This window comes from Triticum urartu, chromosome 2A (genome assembly GCF_056163025.1).
Source record: "Triticum urartu cultivar PI428250 chromosome 2A, HENAU_Tu73, whole genome shotgun sequence".
In the NCBI taxonomy this organism is placed as follows: domain Eukaryota; kingdom Viridiplantae; phylum Streptophyta; class Magnoliopsida; order Poales; family Poaceae; genus Triticum; species Triticum urartu.
In genome coordinates, this window is record NC_141874.1 from 421,074,168 (window position 1) to 421,093,337 (window position 19,170).

Below are 19,170 nucleotides of genomic sequence, written 5' to 3' on the forward strand. Positions count from 1 at the left end.
TATTCCGACATGTCCTGCCACTTTTGTCCTTGGTATCCGAATTACTAGGGTTCTTTGATAAGTTATTACTGCGAGCTAGCCAGCTGTCTTCTCCCGCGCAAAAGCAGGTCATGAGTGTCGTGAGGGCTGCCATGGATTTCGGCTTTTCCTGTCCCAGGTGCCGGGCAATCCACTCATCGCGGATGTTATGCTTGAAGGCTGCTAGGGCCTCTACGTCCGGACAGTCGACTATCTGGTTTTTCTTTGTTAGGAACCATGTCTAGAATTGTCTGGCCGATTCCTCTGGCTGCTGAATTATGTGGCCTAAGTCGTCGGCATCCGGCGGTCGCACGTAAGTGCCCTGGAAGTTGTCGAGGAATGTGGCTTCCAGGTCCTCCCAAGAACCGATTGAGTCTACTGGCAAGCTGTTAAGCCAATGCCAGGCCAGTCCTTTATGTTTGAGCGGGAGGTATTTGATGGCGTGTAGATCATCGCCGCATGCCATGTGGATGTGAAGGAGATAATCCTTGATCCATACCGCCAGATCTGTTGTGCCATCGTATGATTCGATGTTTATGGGTTTGAAACCCTTTGGGATTTTATGATCCATTACTTCATTCGTGAAGCATAGCGGGTGTGCGGCGCCTCTGTACTGGGTTATATCACGAAGCTGCTCAGAAGAGCTATGTCTGCTGTGTTCGGCCTGGCTGGATTTGTTGTATCCGGCGTGAAGATCATTGTCACATGCCGTAGGGTGCCTGCGCGATCCGTAGATCGATCTTGTTTGTCTTGCCTTATCCTCCAGTATGTCTCGCAGGTCGGGCGCATTTTCCCGTGCCTTGGTTGAGCGGCGTCGGGGCATGGCTTGAGTGGAGGGCCGAGAGGCCTCTCTGTTGCGGCCGCGAGGTGGCCGGTCTGCCATGTCATGCGCTGGTGATGTAGGTGCTTCCTCCTCTGATCAGGGTAGCGCCCTGCGCTTCGGGTAACTCTTGGAGGGGCGTTCGAGTTCATACTCTTCGGCCGCAAGGACTTCAGTCCATCTGTCAGCTAACAAATCTTGGGCAGCTTTAAGCTGTTGCTTCTTTTTCTTGAGGCTGCTTGCCGTGGCTAAAAGCCTGCATTTAAAACGCTCTTGTTCAGCGGGGTCTGATGGTATGACGAATTCGTCGTCATCGAGGCTTGCCTCGTCTTCGGAGGGAGGCGTATAGTTATCATCCTCGACCTCTCGGTCTGCTGCTCTCTCATGAGGGCTGGCTTCTCCATCTTCCTGTGCCGAATCTTGCTGAGGTGGGTGTTCTTCGGCGCTATCCGGGGTAGTATTATCTCCCGTGCCGGAATCACCGTTTTTTGCTTTGGCGGGATTTAGAGCGGCGCCGCTGACGCCGGCGCTTTGGCTGTTTCTTGGGGGCGTCATCCCCCACTGTTCCATCGCCATCTCCATCTTTTGGAGTATCCACCATATATATGTCATATGACGAGGTGGCCTTCCAACACCCTACAGGTGCTGGTTCCTGTTTGTCTCCTACATCGTCGTCCATGCCGTCGATGTCTTCGGAGATGAAGTCAAGCATGTCGGTTAGATCGTCGACAGTGGCTACAAAGTGGGTGGTGGGTGGGGTTTGAATTTCCTCATCGTCCGTATCCCACCCTCGCTGACCGTAGTCCGGCCAGGGCTCTCCTGATAAAGAGAGAGACTTAAGAGAATTTAGGATGTCGCCAAAAGGCGAATGCTGAAAGATGTCTGCGGCGGTGAACTCCATTATCGGCGCCCAATCGGATTCGATTGGCAGGGGCGCAGTAGGATCGGAGTCCGGAGAGGAATCCGGCTCTTCGGAGTCACGGGCCATGCAGAGTGCGGGGCTGGTGTTCGGCTCGATCGCCGTTGGGATCGCCGCCCCCGAGGCGGCGTCCAACCACCCATCCTCGATCGGCGCAGTTAGCTCCGAATTAAGGGTCGGAAGCGATGCGGGTGCGGCCTCCAGGGCACTATTCGGCGGTAGAGCTAGATCATGCTCGTCGTGACAGTGCGGCGCGCTCGGCAGTGGCTCGAATCCGTCGAAGATCAAGTCCCCGCGGATGTCGGCCGTGTAGTTTAAACTTCCAAATCTGACCTGACGGCCAGGGGCATAGCTTTCAATCTGCTCTAGATGGCCAAGTGAATTGGACCGCAGAGCGAAGCCACCGAAGACGAAGATCTGTCCGGGGAGAAAAGTCTCACCCCAGACCGTATCGTTGTTGATGATCGAACGAGCCATCGGTCCTAAAAGCGACAACACAGAGGAACTCTCAATGAAAGCACCAATGTCGATGTCAAAACCGGCAGATCTCGGGTAGGGGGTCCCGAACTATGCGTCTAGGCCGGATGGTAACAGGAGGCAGGGAACATGATGTTTTACCCAGGTTCGGGCCCTCTTGATGGAGGTAAAACCCTACGTCCTGCTTGATTAATATTGATGATATGGGTAGTACAAGAGTAGATCTACCACGAGATCAAGGAGGCTAAACCCTAGAAGCTAGCCTATGGTATGATTGTTGTATATGAAGTTGATTGCCTACGGACTACAACCCTCCGGCTTATATAGATACCGGATAGGGTTAGGGTTACATAAAGTCGGTTACAATGATAGGAGATCTTGAATATCCGCATCGCCAAGCTTGCCTTCCACGCCAAGGAAAGTCCCATCCGGACACGGGACGAAGTCTTCAATCTTGTATCTTCATAGTCCAGGGGTCCAGCTGAAGGTATAGTCTGGCTACCCGAACACCCCCTAATCCAGGACTCCCTCAGTTATAATGGGAACCCCTTGACAGTTCGCCTTAAATAAAACTCCTCCAGCAATGCCCAACATTGGTTTTACCATTAGCCACCTAGCCTCTTTTTCCCTTGGGTTCCGCGAACTCAAGGGTCATCTTTATTAAACCCCCTGGGCCAGTGCTGCTCTGAGTGTTGGTCCAAACAGAGCCACTTGTAGCGCCACCTCGGGGAAACTCGAGGGTTGGTTTTAGTTGTACGTAGTGTTCATCTGAGTGTGCCCTGAGAACGAGATATGTGCAGCTCCTATCGGGATTTGTCGGCACATTCGGGCGGTGTTGCTGGACTTGTTTTACCATTGTCGAAATGTCTTGTAACTGGGTTTCCGAGCCTGATCGGGTCTTCCTGGGACAAGGAATATCCTTCGTTGACTGTGAGAGCTTGTGATGGGCTAAGTTGGGACACCCTTGCAGGGATTTGAACTTTCGAAAGCTATGCCCGCGGATATGGGCGGATGGGAATTTGTTAATGTCTGGTTGTAGAAAACCTAAAAGTTATCTTAATTAAAATGCATCAACCGCGTGTGTAGCCGTGATGGTCTCTTCTCGACGGGGTCCGGGAAGTGAACACGGTGTTGGAGTTATGCTTGACGTAGGTTGTTCTAGGATCACTTCTTGATCATAGTTTCTCGACCGTGCTTTACCTCCTCTTCTCGCTCTCATTTGCGTAAGTTAGCCACCATATATGCTAGTGCTTGTTGCAGCTCCACCTCACATGCCTTTTCCCTACATATAAGCTTAAATAGTCTTGATCGCGAGGGTGTGACATTGCTGAGTCCCCGTGACTCACAGATACTTCCAAAACCAGCTTGCAGGTGCCGATGAGAACGTGCAGGTGACGCAACCAAGCTCAAGGAGGAGCTCGATGAAGATCTTGTCCTTTGTGTTGTTTCGTTCTAGTTGATCAGTAGTGGAGCCCAGTCGGGACGATCGGGGATCTGTGTAGCATTTGGGGTAGTCTTCTTTTATTTTGGTTCCGTAGTCGGACCTTGAGTGTATTTGGATGAATATAATGCTTTATTCCTGTATTGTGTGAAGTGGCGATTGTAAGCCAACTATGTATCGTTTTCCCTTATGTATTACATGGGTTGTGTGAAGATTACCTCACTTGTGACATTGCTTTCAATGCGGTTATGCCTCTAAGTCGTGCTTCGACACATGGGAGATATAGCCGCATCGAGGGCGTTACATCGGCCCCTCACAAGATGGCAGCGTCTCGCATTGATTCCGCTTCCCAAAAATCACATATATTCCAAAACAATCTCCGTAAATTTTTGTCACGTTTGGACTTCCTTTGATATGGATATTCCGTGGAACAAAAAACATACAACAAACAGGAACTGGAACTGGGCATGGATCAATATGTTTGTCCCAAAAATAATATAAAATTTGCCAAAAGTATATGAAAGTTGCAGAATATTGGCATGAAAAAATAAAAAATTATAGATACGACGGATACGTATCACCCGGCTGCAAGGCGCCATCCCACAACAGGCTCGCTGGAAGCGTTCCACGTGCCTAGAGGGGGCGCAGTGAGCATACGCCTGCATGCAGACGCATTGTTGGTGCGTCGAAGTAGAGGTCGTAGCCGCGGGACCCACCAAAGGGAAGGACGGACAGCGGAGCAGTTCCATGCCGAGTAGTAGAAGGGGCCCGGATTACCGAGGCCAAGTGTCCCAAGGACACCTTGTATTTTTATGTAGTACTTAGGAATGCCGAAGTGTGGTTGGATGTACAAAACTTCCTTTTGTTTTGAATGAATGTGGCTTTATATTCTATCATGTGATTGTGTGGGTTTCTTCCTCTTATTATTTTTTCAGACTCCTGTTTGACCGTGTTAAACTGAAACTGGCCAGTCGTCGAAGTTGACCCCTTTGTATAGTATACCAAGGGTGTTCCTTAGGCAATCATGACCGTTAGCCGATGTCTCGGTCCCCGAAGGCGGTCTGTAGACATAGGAACGAGGCAATCAGACTATAATGGCTTTATGACTTTCACTTAGTCGTGGGAGCTTGACTATGGATGTCGATGATGAGCCCCTGGTGTGTGGAGTGGTCGGCTATGTAGACGGGGTTTGTGCCACTGACCACTTTGGCTTATTTGAGAAAGAAGCCCTTTGTTTGACACGGTTGATCTCTAACGACACATTGCTTGACACAGTCATCTAATGACCGACAAGTTTAGGCTTACCAAGATAGTCTATTTTCGGCTTTCTCCACTAAGGTCCTCTGCCATGCGAGCTGGCGCCACTATCACAGTTGTTCTCCCTTTACACCACTAGCCGATTTGATCAGAAACATAAGGGGTAAGCACATGAGTCGGGCAACCCAACTATTGACCACAATCTAGGTTCGAACTAATTCATATAGCGCAATGTCCCAGACGCCGAATACTTCGGACTTGTAATTTGGGGCATGAGATTAAAAGCTAAGCCCTTTGTGAATAGCAATTGTATCATAAAAGTGTTCTTTTTGGCTCGAATGTAATGGTTATAAGGAAATGCTGAAGAACCTTAAGGGCGCAATTTCTTTATTTCTGGTGCTTGCATTATTCCTGAATTTATTTTAAAATTTTCGGCGATGCGTTTTCAATGGGAGGAGATGTTCTTGTCGACAAGGAGGTGTCACGGTAACTTCATAAATCTCAAGATGATATGCCGACTGCTTGTCTCGGAGGTGCTCATAGGGGTAGGATGTGATATGTGCGTTCATAGGGGTGAGTGTCCGTGTATGCATGAGCGCGTGTGTGTACTATGTTAAAAAACTTCTCCTTTATAAATAGAGATTTATTTGCGACAAGCCAGACATTAGTTTTCGAAGAGCAAATATCTGCGGTGTGTTTTGCCCGCACAATAAATAATTTTCTATTAGTCAGTCGTTACTTTTCTCCATGTACATCTTGGGCAAATAAAGGTTTCGTCAACCACAAACCTATCTACTCCCTCTTTAAAGAAACATAAGAATATTTAGATCACTAAATAGTTATCTAAATGCTCTTATATTTTTTAGAAAAAAGGAGAATTAAAGACTGGAGAAGAAGACGCCAGGTACATTTGGAAGGACGAGGCAAGAACATATTCACGATCAGCTGTCTTGGAGAATCCACGGATTCACCAAAATTCGCTCATGCAAGAAAACCAAGCGGAGAGAGTGCCATGTTTTTTTTGGAGAAAACTTTCAATCTATTAATCAACAGTCAAGGTCATATAAAGAACACCAGAAGTAAGGATTACATCGAGATCCGTAGACAACCTAGCGACGACTACAAGCACTAGAGTGAGCCGAACGCACACCGCCGTCATCACCCCTCCCTCATCGGAGCCGGTCGAACATTGGTGTAGTAGTCAGTCGGGAAGTCTTCGTGCTAAGACCCCATAAGACCAACGCACCAGAATACTACCCGCCGCCTATAAAGAAAAGACTAGATCGAAAGGATTCAACCTGTAGACACATATCTGAATGAAGACTAGATCCAAACGGATCCATAGAATGAAAACACCGACCGGATCCCACGAGATCCGCTAGAGACACACCTCCACACGCCCTCCGACGATGCTAGAAACATTGCCGGAACAAGGGATGCGCGGGGAGGACCTTATTCCATCTTCAATAAGCCGCCTCCGCCTTGTCTTCCTAAGCATGGCATAAACCCTAACAAAACTCCAAAAACACATAAAAATGGAGCTCTCCCACCGACAAGGGTTGGGATCCACCACGCCTCCATGATACAAGGACCATAGCAGACAAGGCGGACCGACGGCGGCACGGGCAAGAGGTAGGGAAACCCTAACTAAGAGGTTGAAGGAGAGGGTGTCGTGTTGCATGTGTAGCATACGAATAGTGACGGAGTACAACAAGCGAAGTTGACACAAGTTAAGTGGGACTTTGAGCCATGTTAAACAAAGATCGGTCCGATACTTCTGCAGAATTCCCATTTTTTCATTATATATTTATTAATGTGACTTTGGGCTGGTCAAAATAAAAACATCATATACTAGTATACTACATATGATATTATCTTCACAATGCATGTTAGCATTATAGTTTGATATCATAGTGAGCTTATTTATTGTCATTTGTGACAAAAATTAATACATCATTTATTATGATACGATATCAGAATAGTCAATCCTCTATTTTTCATTTAATTTTATGTCAACTCAGCAAAAATGTCTAGTTGACATGCATAATTTACTTTTGATGTTATCATTGTGACCAGTTTTACATACGTGTGAGGTCAACTAGACATTTTATTTCCTGAGGTTTTGAGCTTTTCACACCGCAGGAAAATATCTAACTAACATCACTAGTGGAGAAAACGGGCTTTAGTCCCGGGTCACCAACTGGGACAATGAAACTGGGACTAAAGGCCCTCACCCTTTAGTCCCGGTTAAAGTCTCTCCATGTGGCCACGAGCGCGCACCAGGGGCTGTAGGACCTTTAGTCCCGGTTAGTGTCACCAACCGGGACTACTGATTTTGTTTTGGGTTTAGGGTTTTAGTGTTTTTGGTTTATGGTTTATTTTTCCTTTTTCATTTTGTGTTTTCCATGCAATTCCTTTTTATTTCAAACATATTTTACGCTAGTACATATTGTACACATTATGCATATATAATATAATGTCTTGTACGACTATACATATATAATATAATTTCTCGTATGACCATATATACACACACACACAATTTGATATATACAATTTCTCCTACAATTTGGAGATCATTACATGCAGGCATTAGGTGCAATGGTATTCTCCTCTTTCACATATGACCTCCGTAAGCAAATCTCGCAATTTCCTCTTGAATTGCTCGTATGCGGATCCCGCATCTCTTGCATCTTTAAAGAAGAAGATCAATATGAATATATTAGTTGTGTGTATATATATTAGATCATCATTATAAAAATTGAATAGTGTTTACGTACCATCAGTTGTCTTACATCTCTGTGTCATTCGGTCGTATAGTGAATGTTCTCACAAACTAGTATGCACATAAATTAGTCCCCTCTTGCTGCCTCATGCACTTTGCGAGAATAGAATGCAATCAAATAATAATCAAGCATGATAATGGTATTGAAACTAGAATTAAAGAGATGCACGGACCTAGCTAGTAGTACTTAAGTACCTTGGTCCCTCGCCATTTCAGTTGCGGTTTTCATTCACTAACAACCTCTTTGATGAACTTTTTTCAAACCCTTCCCGGCCAAGAAAATGAATAAAGGAGTTATTAATTACTTGATATCCGGAAATGAACGAGAGAGGCCGACATAGTGCAATAATGATTGAAATTACTTATCGAGCATAAAAATCACGCTGGTGTATTCTTGAGGGTCTTTATTTACTGAGTCCAGGGTTTCAATAGTTCCCTCGTCAACTCTAATGATTACCAGGATTCGGTGGAACCTGCACACACGTTTCTATAAGCAGGCATGCATAAATCATCAACTGCACTTAACAACGAGTAAGCAAAATATAATTTGTAGTACAAGACAGTAACACTCACTTGAAGTTGTAAGGAAATAATATTTCTGTTCTGGTATTTAGTTCCTTCAAAAACCTTAGCAAGTTATCCTCTAAGTCTTTTGCATGGCTTTGTATCATAATTTCATCAATGATATATGGGTCAACAAACCCAATGTCATAGATTTCATCTCTTTTGCATTCGGAAATCTTCATTCTGCATAATAGCATACAAAAGAATATAGTGAGGATAATTATTGGCAATAAATGAACTGAGCTAGAGACTTAAATTACAGAAATAAATCACTTATAGACAATAGCAACTGACGATATATTTGTCGAGTGCGTCTTGATTGTATAACAGAAAAATTTCTGGAAACTCAATCCATATCACGTTTTCACGGAAGTAATGTTGTTGCTTGACTTTCACCATCACCATCTCTCGCCCTTTCTTTACTTCTTTCATGTACCATTCATGCAATCTTTGCATTTGTGTTGATATGTCGGATTAGGGGTTCTGGCAAACCCTTGAGGTTCGAACACTGGGGTGCGCACGAAGATCTCTCTCCCCTGCGAACCCACCCTAGCAACGATCTCTAAGCCTAGCTCGACGAACCCGAAGAAGAAGGGACATGTCGGTGTCAAAACCGGTGGATCTCGGGTAGGGGGTCCCGAACTGTGCGTCTAGGCCAGATGGTAATAGGAGGCAAGGAACACGATGTTTTACCCAGGTTCGAGCCCTCTTGATGGAGGTAAAACCCTATGTCCTGCTAGATTAATATTGATGATATGGGTAGTACAAGAGTAGATCTACCACGAGATCAAGGAGGCTAAACCCTAGAAGCTAGCCTATGGTATGATTTTTGTATGATGAAGTTGTTCTACGGACTAAAACCCTCCGATTGATATAGACACCGGAGAGGGTTAGGGTTACACAAAGTCGGTTACAATGGTAGGAGATCTTGAATATCCGCATCGCCAAGCTTGCCTTCCACGCCAAGTAAAGTCCCATCCGGACACGGGACGAAGTCTTCAATCTTGTATCTTCATAGTCCTGGAGTCCGGCTGAAGGTATAGTCCGGCTACCCGGACACCCCCTAATCCAGGACTCCCTCGGTAGCCCCCGAACCAGGCTTCAATGACGACGAGTCCGGCGCGCAGATTGTCTTCGGCATTGCAAGGCGGGTTCTTCTCCAAATTCCGTGTACCTGCTGAATAACGTCCGATTTTCATAATGTAGCGCACCTTGGCTTCTACGACCAATAATGGCCGTCTTCCATGTGTCAAACGAATGCAAAAAGTCGGGGTGTTTTTACATTCACACCCCTAGCCGCATAAACGAGCCGCCTATTTAATGGGATGGGGATTCAGATCCAAAATACACCTTCTCCACCCGCGAGTAATCATCAGAGCGCCTCCAGCAAAGGTCCATTCAAACATGGCCAGCCGTCACAGCTCCTCCTCTCGCCCTTCCAGTCCTAAACCTGGAGACTGGGAAAGGTGCTCCATCCCGTACAGCGAGCTAGTGTCGCTTCAGGCCAAGGGATTTCTCCCTCAGACCTATATGGTCCCGGTCCGAGCCGGACTCGCCACCTATAATGGTGGAGAGCAAGCGGAGAGCACCGCCAATCCCTCCGAAGGAGAGCGGGTGTGCCTCGTCCCTTATCTAATAAGAGGACTTGGATTTCCAATTCATCCATTTCTCCGTGGGCTTCTGGAGTTCTACGGCCTCCAGCTGCACAATCTCACGCCCGGCTCTATATTGCATATCGCGGGCTTCGTCGCCCTTTGCGAGCTATTCTTGGGTGTTGAGGCTCATTTCGCACTGTGGAACAAGTTATTCTGCCTGGTGCCCCGCTCTAAGGAGGGGTCAATGTATCAAGTGGGCGGAGCCGAAGTGTGGCGCATCGCCGGGACCGGATATCTATCCGGAACCCCAAAGAAGGCGTCTGAAGACTAGCCTTCAGAATGGTTTTATATAGAGGACGTCCTGCTGCCGGATCCTGTTCGGATCGGCCTCCCTGAGTTCAACAGTGCTCCCTTAAAGAAGCGCCTGAGCTGGCGTCCACGGAGCCCTCAGAGGGAAAGCGACAGGGACACCAGTTACCTGATGGGCCAAATAAGATTGTTAGCCCATTCTGGACTGACCATGATCGGGGTTATGGCCGAATACATTATGCGGGGGGTGCAGCCACTTCAGTATAGAAGCCACCCCATGTGGTACTTCAACGGGGAGGACGATGCCACCCGCTACGGCCGTAAGGGGCCGGATTCGGCTGCCGCTCTTCTAAAGATCTTGTCCACTTTGTATAAGGGAGAAGAGGAGGAATTTCTCCGCGTCAACCCACAGGGTGGATTCTCTATGCATAATCCACCAAGCTGGGTAAGCGGCCGCATTTACTTGCCCATCCGTTTTGTATTCCCATTGTTAAATATTTAGTCTAATGACTTCAACGCAGGAACTGCGCCGGGCTGTTAAGGAAATAAACAGCCCTCCTCCACAACCCGAGGACCCAGGAAGGTCCCTCGACCCGGCCTCTCAAGAGGACCCAGACATATCTGTGGAGCTGGTTGATGGAGTGTTCCATCAATTGAGCAAGGACAATGCCTTGGTGGCCATTACGGCCGATTACCCAGGGCTAATCCTGGCCTCCCAGGTAACTGAGAGCGGAGTCTCATCCCCTTGAGAAGGAATCCATTCTCACGCATTTCAGTTTTCCTTACGACGACCGTGTTTTGCAGGGGAGGTTTCCGAGGTGGGAGGCCGAACTTGCGGCGGCTAGCCAACGAGGGGTAAAAAGGAATGTAGTCCGGACTAAGACGCCGGCGCAAAGGTAAAGCGCACCCTCTTTTTCCTTGGTGTTATTCCTTCAGGGCATATTAACGTTCGTGTTATCTTCAGGATGAAGAGACCCCGCCGGACTATATCCGGAGGGGTTGCCAATCGCGCCTCCACCAGCCAGGCTCCAACGCCTGGCCCGGTAGCGGAAGCGAACACAAGGCACGCACCGAACGCTCCTCCGACAGAGGATGCGGACAGGCTGTCTGCCACCAATTCCGAGGTGGAGAGTGCCATGAACCACAGGCGTCGCCGGACAGTTCTTCGCGACGGTTGTTTCTCCCAAGAGGCATTAGATGCCTTCAATTCGGGAGATGCGTACCTCCGTGCCGCTCAAAGTGGTTTAGCCAGAGCCACGGAGCAATATGTAAAAGACATACGGGTAAGAAAATTTTGGTAAATATATATACCAGTAGCCCCCGAGACTTGAAACAGTTAGAGTAACTGATTTAAGGATCATTTGTTATGCAGGTTCTTACAAAGAAGAATACTGTACTGTCCCAGGAGCTGGAAGAGTGCAAAGCCCAACTGGAGGGCGCACTAGCCGCAGCAGGGAGCCCAAAGAGACCCCCTCTGGTAATATACACTTTGAAAGATTAGTATTTTGCGAAGTGCGGCGTGGGTGTAAATCTGACAAATCATATTGCAGATGGCGCCGGACTGGATCCGGAGAGGCAACAACTCTTACGTCGGCTAAAGACCGGTGAGAGTATGCTGACAAGGGTGAGGAGGGAGAAGAATGATCTTCAGGATGCCAACACCAAGCTGGACGTTGAACTTAAAGATGTTCGTGGCCATCTGTCGGACTCTACTAAGGAGAATCAGCGGCTTCGACGCGGCATATTTAGTAAGTGCTTGAGCGAATCTTTTGAAAGAAAAGAGTTCGGCGAGGAAGTCGACTAACAGAGTAATGTCTGTAGGTATGCTAACGGGTCATCCTGCAGAGGAGATGCCCGGTTCTACGGGTGACCTTCTTCCCGAGCTCTCGTAGCTACACGGGCGAGTTCGGCAGGCGATGTGAGGCATTGCCCAAGTCTTATGGCCTTCCCACTCCATGCCCGAGGGCCTTGGAGAGCTTTCGGAGAAGCTTAAGGGAGCTCGGCGGTGCTTCCGGTTGTGGAAGATATTGGCCTGCCAACAAGGTGCTAGGGAGGCCTGGGCCATGGTGAAGACGCGGTACATGAAGACTAACCCAAACCACATGGCCGAGGTCGGACCTGTGGGGCCTGACGGGAAGGAGATCCCTGTAAGCTTAGTGTACGTCCAGGTAGAATTGGCCACAAAGTATTCCCAGCAGGACTGTAAGTTAGACAGCCTTTTTGATGGTATTGAAGCGGAATACAATTAGTCAGAGTGACTATGTAATTTTTAATTGACATGTGTAATGCCTTCTAGCCGGATTGTAGATCATTTGTCGTTGCCGACCTTTTTGCTTCAACCTCAGGACCTGACGGTCCAGAGTGTGTCCAAATACTCTACCGGTTATGTTAGAACCGGGGTATGCATGGAGACCAGGCGTAGGGGTCATTAGTGCTTTATCAGACAAGTGCCCAACTAGTTATGTTATATTACATGGTTAGTAAGAAACATCTTCCAGAGAGAATAGTTCCGTTAGGGGTTCCTTTCTCTGGGAGGCATGCCCTAAAGTGCATGTCCGGACTGCAAACGCAGGAAAATCATCTGGGGGCATATATATAAATAAGTAAAAAAGGTCATCTTTTAGTTCACCGACCGAATATTCCCTTAATAACGCTAGCTTTCGGCTTCACCCAGTCTGAGGTACACATCCGGCTGATCCGGCAATAACAATCGCAGAGGTGCTCCCTTTACCACCTAGCCGAACAATCAGGAACGTAGGGGTAAGCACAGGAGCCAGGCAACCCAGCTTGGCCAAAACTTAAGTCATATGGATGCATATAATGGTGAAGAAAAGGTACATGCGGAAGTTTGACACATGTGGTGGGCGTGAAGCCCGAGTAAATAAGCTTCTGTTAAAGAAGCCCCCAGGTTTAATGAGCGCAAGTAGCACGTCACTTGAGGAGCCTTTAAGGGCTATAAAAGAAAAGAGGGAAGGAGAGAAATGTAAGATAGAAAATGTAAAAAATGGACAGAGGAAGGAGACAAACACAGAGTCCGGCGCTAGGCATAGAATCTTCGGAGACGGGCTGCATTCCATGGGTTCGGCTCGAGTCGGTTATCCGACGCATCTCGGAGGCGGTATGCTCCACCAGTCAGGACTTGGTCGATTATGAAGGGACCTTCCCACTTGGGCTTCAGCTTGTCCTTTTTCTTGTCCGGCAGGTGTAGAACTAATTCGCCAACGTTGTAGTTTTTGGCCCGCACTTCTCTGCTTTGATATCTTTGAGCCTGCTGTTGATAGAATGCGGAACGGGCTTTTGCCACGTCGTGCTCCTCCTCTAAGGCGTCCAAACTGTCCTGCCGATCGATCTCGGCTTCCCTTTCTTCGTACATGCGCACTCCAGGTGAGTCATGAATTATGTCGCAGGGCAAGACTGCCTCTGCGCCATACACCATAAAAAATGGTGTGTATCCGCTGGTGCGATTCGGCGTGGTCCGCAGCCCCCAGAGTACGGAGTCGAGCTCCTCTACCCAGTGCGTGTTAGATTCCTTGAGGGACCGCACTAATCTGGGTTTGATGCCGCTCATGATGAGACCATTTGCACGTTCCACCTGACCGTTAGTTTGTGGGTGATAGACGGAAGCATAATCGAGCTTGATGCGCATGTTTTTGCACCAGAGTTTTACCTCATTGGCCGTAAAGTTCGTGCCGTTATCGGTGATGATGTTGTGGGGGATGCCATAACGGTGTACGACCCCGGATATAAAGTCTATCACAGGTTCGGATTCGGCCATCTTAACAGGCTTGGCTTCTATCCATTTGGTGAACTTATCCACCATGACCAGTAAGTATTTTTTCTTGTGGGTTCCGCCTTTAAGGGGTCCCACCATGTCAAGCCCCCAAACCGTGAAAGGCCAAGTGATGGGGATAGTTTGGAGGGCGGTGGGTGGCATATGGCTTTGGTTTGCAAAAAGCTGGCAACCGACGCATTTTTGGACCAAGTCCTGAGCGTCCGCCCGGGCCGTTGGCCAATAAAAGCCTGTACGGAAAGACTTGCTTACAAGGGACCGGGCTGCGGCGTGATGGCTACCAAGTCCGGCATGAATTTCAGCCAGCAGGTTCCGCCCTTCCTCTTCGGAGATACACCTTTGAAGGACTCCGGTAGTGCTTTTCTTATAAAGTTCTCCCTCATGGACTTTATAGGCTTTAGATCGCCGCACTATACAGCGTGCCTCGTTTTGGTCCTCTGGGAGTTCCTGCCTAGTAAGGTAGGCTAGGAATGGTTCTGTCCACGGGGCGATAACGGCCATTAGTACGTGGGCTGAGGTTGTGATTTCATTGGCAGAGCCTCCGATTATGTCAGATTGTTCGGCGTCGGACAGTGCGGTCGGGTCCGGGCTAATATTGCCATGTTCCCCTTCCCATACTACGGATGGCTTGAACAGCCTTTCCAGGAAGATGTTGGGGGGGACCGCATCGCGTTTTACCCCGATGCGTGCCAGGACGTCTGCCGCCTGATTGTTTTCTCGGGCTATATGGTGAAATTCGAGCCCCTCAAACCGAGCTGACATTTTGAGGACGGCGTTGTGGTAAGCTGCCATTTTTGGATCCTTGGCATCGAAGTCTCCATTTATTTGGGATATCGCGAGGTTCGAATCCCCGCGGACCTCTAGGCGTTGAATGCCCATGGATACTGCCATCCGGAGACCATGTAAAAGGGCCTCATATTCAGCTGCATTGTTGGAGTCCGTGTACATAATTTGGAGTACATATTGAACTGTGTCTCCTGTGGGGGACATCAAAACGACGCCGGCCCCTAGTCCGGCCAACATTTTGGAACCGTCAAAGTGCATGATCCAGTTTGAACATGTGCCGTACTCTTTAGGGAGTTCGGCCTCCGTCCATTCTGCGATGAAGTCTGCCAAAACTTGCGACTTGATAGCTCGCCGTGGCCTATAAGTTATGTCGAACGGGAGGAGCTCAATGGCCCATTTTGCAATCCGGCCCATTGAGTCATGGTTGTTTATAATATCGTTGAGTGGTACTTCCGATGCTACTGTGATTGAACACTCTTGAAAGTAGTGTCGTAGCTTCCGGGATGCCATGAATACCGCATATGCAATATTTTGATAATGTGGGTACCCTGATTTGCATGGGATGAGGACAGTGGACACATAGTAAACCGGCTTTTGAAGGGGGAATTTGTGTCCGTCCGTTTCCCGCTCGACGACGAGTACTGCGCTGACAACTTGATGGGTTGCTGCAATGTACAATAGCATTGGTTCGCCGATGTTTGGCGCGGCCAGGACAGGGTTTGTTGCCAATATGGCTTTTATTTCCTTGAGTCCGGTCGTGGCGGCATCCGTCCACTCGAAGTGTTCGGTGTGCCGAAGGAGGCGATAGAGGGGTAGCGCCTTTTCTCCCAAGCGGGAGATAAAGCGACTTAGAGCCGCCACGCATCCGGTTAATTTTTGTATTTGTTTGAGGTCCTTTGGGATATCCAATTGTGACAAAGCACGGATCTTGGCTGGATTTGCTTCGATTCCTCTACCGGATACAATGAAGCCCAAGAGCTTTCCGGCTGGAACGCCGAAAACGCATTTTTTCGGATTTAGCTTGATGTCATATGATCGGAGGTTGTCAAATGTAAGCCTCAAGTCGTCTACTAGAGATTCGACATGTCTTGTTTTTACGACCACATCATCCACGTATGCCTCTACTGTTTTGCCGATCTGGTTTACCATACATGTCTGAATCATGCGCTGATATGTTGCGCCGGTGTTTTTGAGCCCGAAAGGCATTGGTTGAAGCAGAATGGGCCGTATGGGGTGATGAATGCCGTTGCGGCTTGGTCTGACTCGGCCATCTTGATTTGATGGTAACCGGAGTGTGCGTCGAGGAAGCACAACGAATCGTGTCCTGAAGTGGCGTCAATAATTTGATCGATGCGTGGGAGGGGGAAGGGATCCTTTGGGCAAGCCTTGTTAAGGTCTTTGAAGTCAATGCACAGGCGCTAGGATTTGTCCTTCTTTGGTACTATCACCAAGTTTGCTTGCCAGTCCGGATATTTTATATCTCTGATGAATCCGGCCTCCAATAGTTTGGCTAGCTCCTCTCCCATTGCCTGTATCTTGGGCTCAGAGAAACCCGAAGGGCTTGTTTGACAGGTTTGAATCCTTTTAGGATATTTAAGCTGTGTTCGGCCAGCCTGCGTGGGATTCCTGGCATGTCTGAAGGGTGCCAGGGAAAAATGTCCCAGTTTTCCCGTAGGAATTCTCGCAGTGCGGCGTCTACATTGGGGTTTAATCGTGCCCCGATGGAAGCTGTTTTATTGGGGTCCGTTGGATGGACCTGGAATTTGACTATTTCATCTGCTGGTTTAAAGGAGGTGGACTTGGCTCTTTTGTCGAGTATCAAATCGTCCCTGTTTACCGTGGAGCGCAGCATAGTCAGTTCCTCAGCCGCTAGGGCTTCGGAAAGTGCTTCAAGGGCCAATGCGGTTGTCTTGTTTTCGGCGTGGAGTGCTATGTCCGGATAACTAGCGAGAGTGATGATTCCGTTCGGCCCGGGCATCTTGAGCTTCATGTACCCGTAATGGGGTATTGCTTGGAAGATTGTAAACGCTTCCTGCCCTAGCAGAGCGTGGTGTCTGCTACTGAACGGGGCCACTTGGAATGTGACCTCTTCGGACCTATAATTATCCGGCGTGCCGAACACCACATCCAGTGTGATTTTTCCTGTACAGTGCACTTCCCGACTGGGGATTATTCCTCTAAAGGTTGTGCTGCTTCACTCAATGCGGTTCCAGTCTATTTCCATTTTTTGAAGGGTTTCCTCATAAATGAGGTTCAATTCGCTGCCTCCGTCCATGAGTACCTTGGTGAGGCGAAAGCCGTCCACTATAGGACTGAGTACCAATGCGGCTAGTGCTCGAGCTGTTCGGTATTTAGGTTCATCACTGGCATTAAAAGTGATAGCCGTGTCACTCCATGGGTTTATTGTTGCTACTTGATAGACTTCGGCGAGGCTACGGAGTGTTCTTTTTCGCATATTATTTGATGTGAAAGTCTCGAAGACTGTTAAGACTGTACTGGAGTCCCTGAGGTGGCTTTCTGGGGCCTCCGGGATTAGGAGATCTTCGCCCCTTTTGGCCACCTGCCGGAGTATCCAACATGCTCTAAGGATATGAGTTGGTGTGGCGCCCTCTATACTATGAATTTTACAGGGTCCATTAAGCCATCCCTCCAGTACGGTTCCATGCCCTGTAGAGGGTTCCGGTTTTTTGGTTTTTAACCCAGGTGTCTGATGATAATGCACCCTTTTATTTCAGACGAGGTTTCTATTCAGGGCCGGATTGTCCCAAAATTTAGTTTCGGTTTTCCGGGCGCTTTCCATAGCACAGTACTTTTGTACTATGGTCGCCAAGTCAGCGAAGCGTGTAAGATCATGACGACCTGTGGCATTGAGGATTCCCTTGTCTGTGCAATTATTGCAGAAGATTGAGATTGCGTCTTCCTCGCGGCAGTCCTTTATCCTGTTCATGACCAGGAGGAACCTTGCCGAGTAATGATGTACTGTTTCTTCGGGCTTTTGCCTGATTTGGGATAGATCGCTTATGTTCGGGTGGGTGGGTGGAATTAAATCCAGAACTTCAACCAATCTCAGACTCAGAGGCCAAGGAGTTTCCGAACTCTGAAGTTTGGATTCTTGGATGTTGTCAAGTGAATCTAGCCCGTTGCCTGATTCTAAGTTCAGGTCTTGAGTTACATCCTCCCCTCCGCGGGTATCCGGCTTGGAGGGATCGGGAATCCGGACGTAGCTAGTCCTTAAGATAGATGAAGAGTCGCCGCACTGTGCCTCTACCACGGCAACGTGTTGGGTGACTTGGGGAGAATTAATTTCTCTTAGATCGGGTTTAAGCCCAACTTGGTCATAATCCGTAGTGACCCCCAAGGCGGCGATGCGATCCAACAGCTCGTTTACGGAAGAGAGCTCCATTGGATCTAACTGCTCGACGAGTTCCGAGTTGACGTGAAGATTGCTTTCGATGACCCGAGAGGTCACCGTCGGCGCAATGGCCGAACAGGCGGTCATGAGAAAACCGCCTAGCCGGAGAGTTTGGCCGACAGCCAAGGCTCCCTTAGTAACGGCGCCGTCTTTAAATACGGGAGGAGGCATCCTTCCTGATTGCGACGGCACAGAGGACTCTCAATGAAAGCACCAATGTCGGTGTCAAAACCGGCGGATCTCGGGTAGGGGGTCCCGAACTGTGCGTCTAGGCCGGATGGTAACAGGAGGCAAGGAACACGATGTTTTACCCGGGTTCGGGCCCTCTTGATGGAGGTAAAACCCTACGTCCTGCTTGATTAATATTGATGATATGGGTAGTACAAGAGTAGATCTACCACGAGATCAAGGAGGCTAAACCCTAGAAGCTAGCCTATGGTATGATTGTTGTATGATGATGTTATTCTACGGACTAAAACCCTCTGGTTTATATAGACACCGGAGAGGGTTAGGGTTACACAAAGTCGGTTACAATGGTAGGAGATCTTGAATATCCGCATCGCCAAGCTTTCCTTCCACGCCAAGTAAAGTCCCATCCGGACACGGGACGAAGTCTTCAATCTTGTATCTTCATAGTCCTGGAGTCCGGCTGAAGGTATAGTCCGGCTACCCGGACACCCCCTAATCCAGGACTCCCTCAGGACACAAGGCTTTATACTGGTTCAGGCTATCGTTGTGGTGTAATACCCTACTCCGGTGTGGTGTGGTGGATTGCCTTGTAGGCTGAGGATGAAAAAGTACAAGGGATGAATAGCCTCCTAAGGAGAGGTGTTCTTGAGCTTGATGAGCTTGTGTGTGTGGATGGTCTGGTTTCTCTCTCAGGTGAGCCGATTCCTGACTACAGTGGTGGATATTCCTATTTATAGAGGCCCTAGTACTCTTCCCAAATATTAGGTGGGTAGGGACCCCACAACGGCCAGTTTGAAGGGGGGCAACT